Genomic DNA, 6,083 nt, shown 5'->3' on the forward strand with positions numbered 1-6,083 from the left:
AAGCCCAGGAGCGCATCAAGGCGGGGGGCACTGTGTGTGCAAAGGCCCGGCAGTGAGGGGCGTCTCTGCCTGTCTGCCTGCGGCTGAGATACAGCGAACTGCATCCCATAGTAGCTAAGCTGCCCGAGTTATTCGCAATCCTCCAGGAGACAAGTTTGGAGATTGGGTGCTGGCCAGGCACCACAATGGAGAGCAGGGGTGGGGGCCTCAGAGAGGGGACACCAACCCTCGGGCTCTGGGGAAGGATGAGGGTAGCTGATGGCAGAGCTTGAGCTGGTGGAGTTGTGACAGGTCCTGGGGCACTGCTGGGTGGGACAGATCTGAGCTGGAGAAGACCCCGTGTGACTACGCCTCCTGTGACCCCCCTTCACAAGGAAGACGGCACTTCTCCCATTTCAGGCAAACCCAGAGGGGCACCAGAGAGGGGAGGGGAGACACTTAGGCATGGCTCTGGCCTGCCCCACCCAAGTGCCTCTGGAGCACCTCCCTTCTGGGACTCTGTATGCTCATCAGGAAAATGGGCAATGAAAGCCCCTCTGTGACTGGGCGCTGGCACCACCCCCACAGCTCCAGGGGCAGCCTGTGTTTTAAAGACGCCAACCTGGGGGCGCCTGGGTGGCTCAGTAGGTTAAGTGTCTCCCTTCGGCTCAGGTCATGATCCCAGGGTCCTGGGATCGAGCCCCACATCGGGCTCCCAGCTCAGCGGGGAGCCAGCTTCGCCCTCTCCCGCTCCCCCTGCTTGTGTTCCCTCTCTCGCTGTCTCTCTCTGTCAAAAAATAAATAAAATCTTAAAAAATAAATAAATAAATAAAATCTTAAAATAGATAAATAAATAAAGACGCCAACCTGGAGACAACCCAGCCTCTGAGGCCAGACTTCAGGGCCCTAGAAGGGCCCCACCCCCAGGGAGCCGTCATGCGACCCCTGTGGGCCTACCTGACAGATCATCATTTGCGCTGCCTGCGGCTCTCATTGCTTGCTCTAGTTAATCCCTCGCCCCTGTGCCGGCCCCGGGCCCCTGAACCTCAGCGGAGCTGTCCAACCCCTAACCCCTCCAGTGCACAGCCCAGGCTGCCCCCACCTGGGTCCCCTCCCGGGATACCACCCCAGGGGCCACAGCAGCAGGCACAGCTCTAATCTATTAGCCAGTTCCTTAAGTAATCAGTTACTTTTTTTGAAAGATTTATTTATCCTATATATATGAGAGAGAGAATGTGCATGAGCAGAGGAGGGGCAGAGGGGGAGGGAATCTCCAGCCGACTCCACGCTGAGCGCGGAGCCCCACGACCCTGAGACCATGACCTGAACTGAAACCAAGAGTCGGACACTCAACCAACTGAGCCACCCGGGCGCCCCTAACCAGTCACTTAATGAATCAGTTGCTTAACATACAAGGATGGGTGTGGGTTGTTGGCCCCGTGGGCCCTGTTCGTCTGTGTGGACTGCACTGGGTTTTCCTCCGGGTTGCTTTGTGCACGGAACCGGCAGGCGGGGCAGGAGTCAGCTCGGAGTGGGACAGGGGGTAGGACCGGTCCCTGGCGCCTGACGCTTCTCAGAGGGCCCTTCCGAGGCCTGGGAAACGAGTGTTTTGTCCCCTGCAGGTCCTCCCCCAGGAGGGGGCCCACAGTTCCCCCGTGGGCCCCTGAGAAAAACGTCCTGCATCCCCTGGTCTCTGAGAGGTGGGCATCCCTCCATCCTCCTGTGAGTAACCGTTCTTGCTTTTTGCCTCCCAGGGCTGTTCCCTTGGCCGAAGTGCCCACGGGGATTGTAGGTCCGTGTTGGTGGCCTCTACATGCTTCTATCTGTCCCAACAAGCCTGACCCTACTCGGCATCAGGAGCGCTCTCCTGTCCAGCCCCGGTGTGAATTTGGCCACTGGGCAGCACTAGCAAGAGGCGAGGTTGCTGGGGGGAGGGGCCCTTGCACCTCCGCCCAGCTCCCTCTCCCTCAGGCCTGTGGGAGTGTGTCCCCCTCTTCCTCCAACGCCAGGCTTGGGTTGACCCCTGGGTGCTTCATGCTCCGTATTCCTTTCTGAAGGCTGCTGTAACAAATGATCACAAACCGGTTGGCTGAAATGTAGTATCTCACGGTCCTGGAGGCCAGAAGTCGGAAATCAAGGTGTGGGCAGAGCCCTGCTCCCTCTGAGGCTCCAGGGGAGGGTCCTTCCTGCCTCTTCCTGCCTCTGAGGCTCCAGGTGCTCCTGGGCTCGTGGCGGAGTCACTGCTCCCCGCTCTGCGTCCAAGGTCACACAGCCTTTTCCTCTTCCATCCCTTAGAGGAACACTTGCCATTGGATGTAGGACCCACCCAGCTAATCCAAGATCATCCCAAGAGCTTAATTTACTGACACCACAAAGAGTGAGGTCACGTTCCCAGTTCCTGGGGGTCAGGATGTGGATCTCTTATTCTGCTGTCTACACACCTTGCGGTAGCTGGTTCCTTCAGTGGCATGCAGTCTGAAGGGGTCTCCTCCTTATGGCCTCTCCGCGGACCTCTCCTGAATGTCTGGTGGCATTTAGGTCCAAGAACAGGACGTCCTTGTGTCTCTCGGCGGATTCTGCCAAATTGCTTCCAAAAGGCCCCAGCACCGCCCGTTGCCAGCACCAAAGGAATCGGCCAGTTCACCCCACCGTCGCCACCAGGGGAGGACATTGCTTGAAGGCCTCTTTTATTATCATTGAAAAAATAATTGTATTGTTCACAACTGTTCTTTCCAAGTCAACCGTTCGCAGGGGCTTGCCTTGACACTAAGCCTGTTACTCATGTTGCCATCTGGGCTGCGTTTCCCAACATCTCAGTGACACTTTCTAAAAATTAGCCATTAGTCGCCACTGTGTCACCACGGCTCTCCTGATGGAGCATTTGCCCTGAGACCCATTCCTCCTGGACCCCATGAGGGAGGCCCCCTTGGGGCGCCTCAGGCAGGGAGCAGGTGCAGTGGGCATGGAGAGCCTGCAGAGGGTCAGTGTGGGGTTGTAGGAGTCCTAGGGTGGCTCCACTCCCTTCAGGCTTCCCTGCCTGCCTCCCTGCCCCTTCCCCCCGCACAGCCACCCTTCTCCCAAGGCCCACAGCCATGGAGGTCCCCAGTGAAGGTGAGTGTAGGAGGCCTCGGGCGAGAGTCGGGGGCTGGTGGGCAGCCTGGCCCAGCCCAGCCTGGTCAGTGAGTCAGAGCCAGGCAGCCCGGCTTGCTGGGGCCTGTGCAGGTGCGAGCAGGGAGGGATGCTGTGGGAGGGGGGGCCAGGCTGCAGAGTGCCCTGGGTATAAGGCAGGTTGTGAGCCGCGGGCCCTGCAGCCACTCCTCACCTCGCCCTGCCTAGTGCGGACTTGAATTCACATCCTGCCTGCTATCCACAGCGCTCCTGGTAGGCCGTGGCTTCCGCAGCACCCACTAGATGCCCATCGAGGCCGGCGCTGGGCCTGGAAGCCAGGGCGTGGAGAGCCCCTGGTCAGAGCCTCCTGCTCGGCTACCCCTGGGACCGAGTGCCTGGCCTAGAGATGCAGCTGCTGCTGGAAGCTTCTCTCTGCCCTGCCACTGGGCTGAGTACTTTGATGGGGGAAACTGAGGCCCCAAGGGAGCTTCACGTCTTGGCCTAGTTCACCTTCTCTGGGAGGCCCAGGGGACCCCCCCGGGCACTGCTCGACCTCCCCCTGGGAGCTCTCCATCTCCCAACACACATCTCCACCTTCTCGGAAACTACTGCTACCCCTGCCTGCCAGCAGGGCACACATGAGGTGGGCCCCAGGGACCACAGGATGGAGCAGGAGGTGCCTCTCCATAGTCCAGCTGGGCTGAGCTGACCTCCTTCCCCCAAAGAAAGAAAAACAGATTTGAGAGAGGCCACAGCTGCTATGGGTCGGGGGTAATCTCCGCTTTTTGAATTTGTACTCAGAAAATTTGAGGAGGATTAAAATAAAAAGCACAGTTGATTTGCTCATTACAACAGAAATGGAATTCTAAAGAACATGGAGAAGTGATAGTATTCCAAAATCTGTTGGCCAACACTAGCTACTGTACGAGAGCCTTAATTTTAGCTCTGAGCTTCCTGGCAGGCTGAGCAAAGAGGGCAACACCATAATCATGCGCTGTGGGGAGGCTGTCTTCTGGGATGTGCTGTAACACCCCCGGTCCAGACATTCTGGCCTCTTTACTCCTTGGTTCGCTCAGACCCCTAGACCTCAAATCCTGACTTTAGGTTTGGAAAGTGTGATTGCTCCCAGATGAGCAAAGAAAGGAGAACAGGGCCGTCTGTAGTTGCAGGAAAGCGGTGGCAGGGAGCTGCGGAGGGGGAGATGAAAGCTCAAGCTTCTGCTGGGCTCCAACCCAGGCCGGGGTGAGGGGCAGGAGGGAGCTGGTGTGGGCGGAGCCTGGCTGGGGAGGGGCCCCAAGGGGCTGGGCCGGGGAGAAGTGGCCAGAGCTGGCCCGGGCCGGGTTAGGGCCTCCCCACCTCCTGGGGCTGGCGGGGGCCAGGCCGGTAGCCGCTGAGCAGCTCAGAAATCTATTTTTCTAAGCACTTGGCATTTGCCTAAAACCTCAAGTGTATTTTCCCTAAGTTTTATTTTTTCTTTGACCCCAAACTCTGGTAAATTTAAGGGAAATTTAATTATGGTGTTTTGGGTCCATTTACACTTAAACCTTCTCAGCATTTTTTCCAAGACCCTTTTGGAGTTCAGCACGTCTTGGGAGCCTTCTAAATGAGCGTTTTTATTATTATTATTTTTTGAAAAGTCTTCACTCCCCCCACCCCCCCACCAGCCTTCCTGCCAAGAATAAACAAGCCCGGCTCCGGCTGAATTAGGAATCCAGGCCTCAGGGGCCGCTGGGCCAACCCCAGCCACACCCTCCTCCCTCCTGGGCGGCCTCCACCCTCCCTGATGGAACGCCCCTTCCCCTGGGTGCTGCTGGCCCTTCCTGGCGAGTGTCACCTGCTCTAGGAAGCCCCTTCCAGCTCTGCCCTGAGCCTCAGCCAAAGTCCCTCCTCAGGGCCTCTATCCCTGGCCCTTGGCCCCTGCTGGTCTCTGCACAGGTCACCCGTGGACAAACCTCGGCCATGCTTCCAGCCAGAGCCGGCGAGGTCAGAGTGGCCAGCTGGGTCCAGTGGGCAGGGGAGGCCTCCACCTCTGCTAGCTGGAGACTGTAGACACTGTCCAGCCCAGGCTGGGGCCAGGGTACCCCCAGAGCTTGCACTGGGGCAGCTTGCATCCTGTGGGACTGGCTCGATCATCAGCCCCCCTTGACAGGTGGGGAAACTGAGGCACGGAAGCTCAGGTGGCCTGACCTGGTATGCAATGACCGGGCGCAGCTGCCCTGCCCTGGGGAGACTTCCACGGAGCTGGGGAAGGGTGGGGTGTTCTCTGGGCATTTAGGGAGCCCACAGAGCAGGCCAGACCCCCCAGCCTCAGGCAAGCACCTAGGACCTGGAAGGAGTGCCCGCTCCTGGCCCCCACACTGGGCCTTCCCCTGCTGCTGGCTCACCAAGCAGCCACTGTTGGGAGCCCTCTATTCCTCGTGCAACCCCCAGCCAGACTCAGGCCCATCATGAGCCACGATCCCCAGCCCCACCCCGGCCCCACTGCCCAGGCCTTCTGCCCAAGAGAATGAGGCATGGGGGCCCGGCCCCCACTCCAGGCTTCCCTAGTGGCCGGCTCGGAACCCCGGCTGTCGCCAACGCTGTGGGCAGTGGGGCTGGAGGCTGCCGCCACGCTTGGCCGAGGGATGGGCTAGGCGCTGGAAGGTCAGAGACGGGCATCTGAGGCAGAGTCCTGGATCTGCCCAAGCGCCACTGCTCCCTGTTCTGTGGTCTTGGGCACGGGCCTCAGTCTCCCATCTGTAAAGGGGTTCTGACAGCACCTTGGTGGAGGCTGGTTGGGAGGAAGGAGGTGGCCCTAGGAAAGTGCTCAGAGCAGGCATGGGGAGGAAGGGGGCCTGTGGGGGCCCTAGGCTTCCTGGAGAAGGGGGCCTGGCTCTGGGGATTCTGGGAGGAAAGGCCTGGCTGGCCTCTGCTGAGCCAGGGCCCTACGGCAGCATACCCCCACCCTCTGCAGCCCCGGGGAAGGAGAGATGGGGAGCAGCTCGCCCATCAAGGGC

This window comes from Eumetopias jubatus, unplaced genomic scaffold (assembly GCF_037043125.1).
Source record: "Eumetopias jubatus isolate StellerSeaLion01/CBP00866 unplaced genomic scaffold, mEumJub1_p1.0 scaffold_2, whole genome shotgun sequence".
Classification (NCBI taxonomy): Eukaryota; Metazoa; Chordata; class Mammalia; order Carnivora; family Otariidae; genus Eumetopias; species Eumetopias jubatus.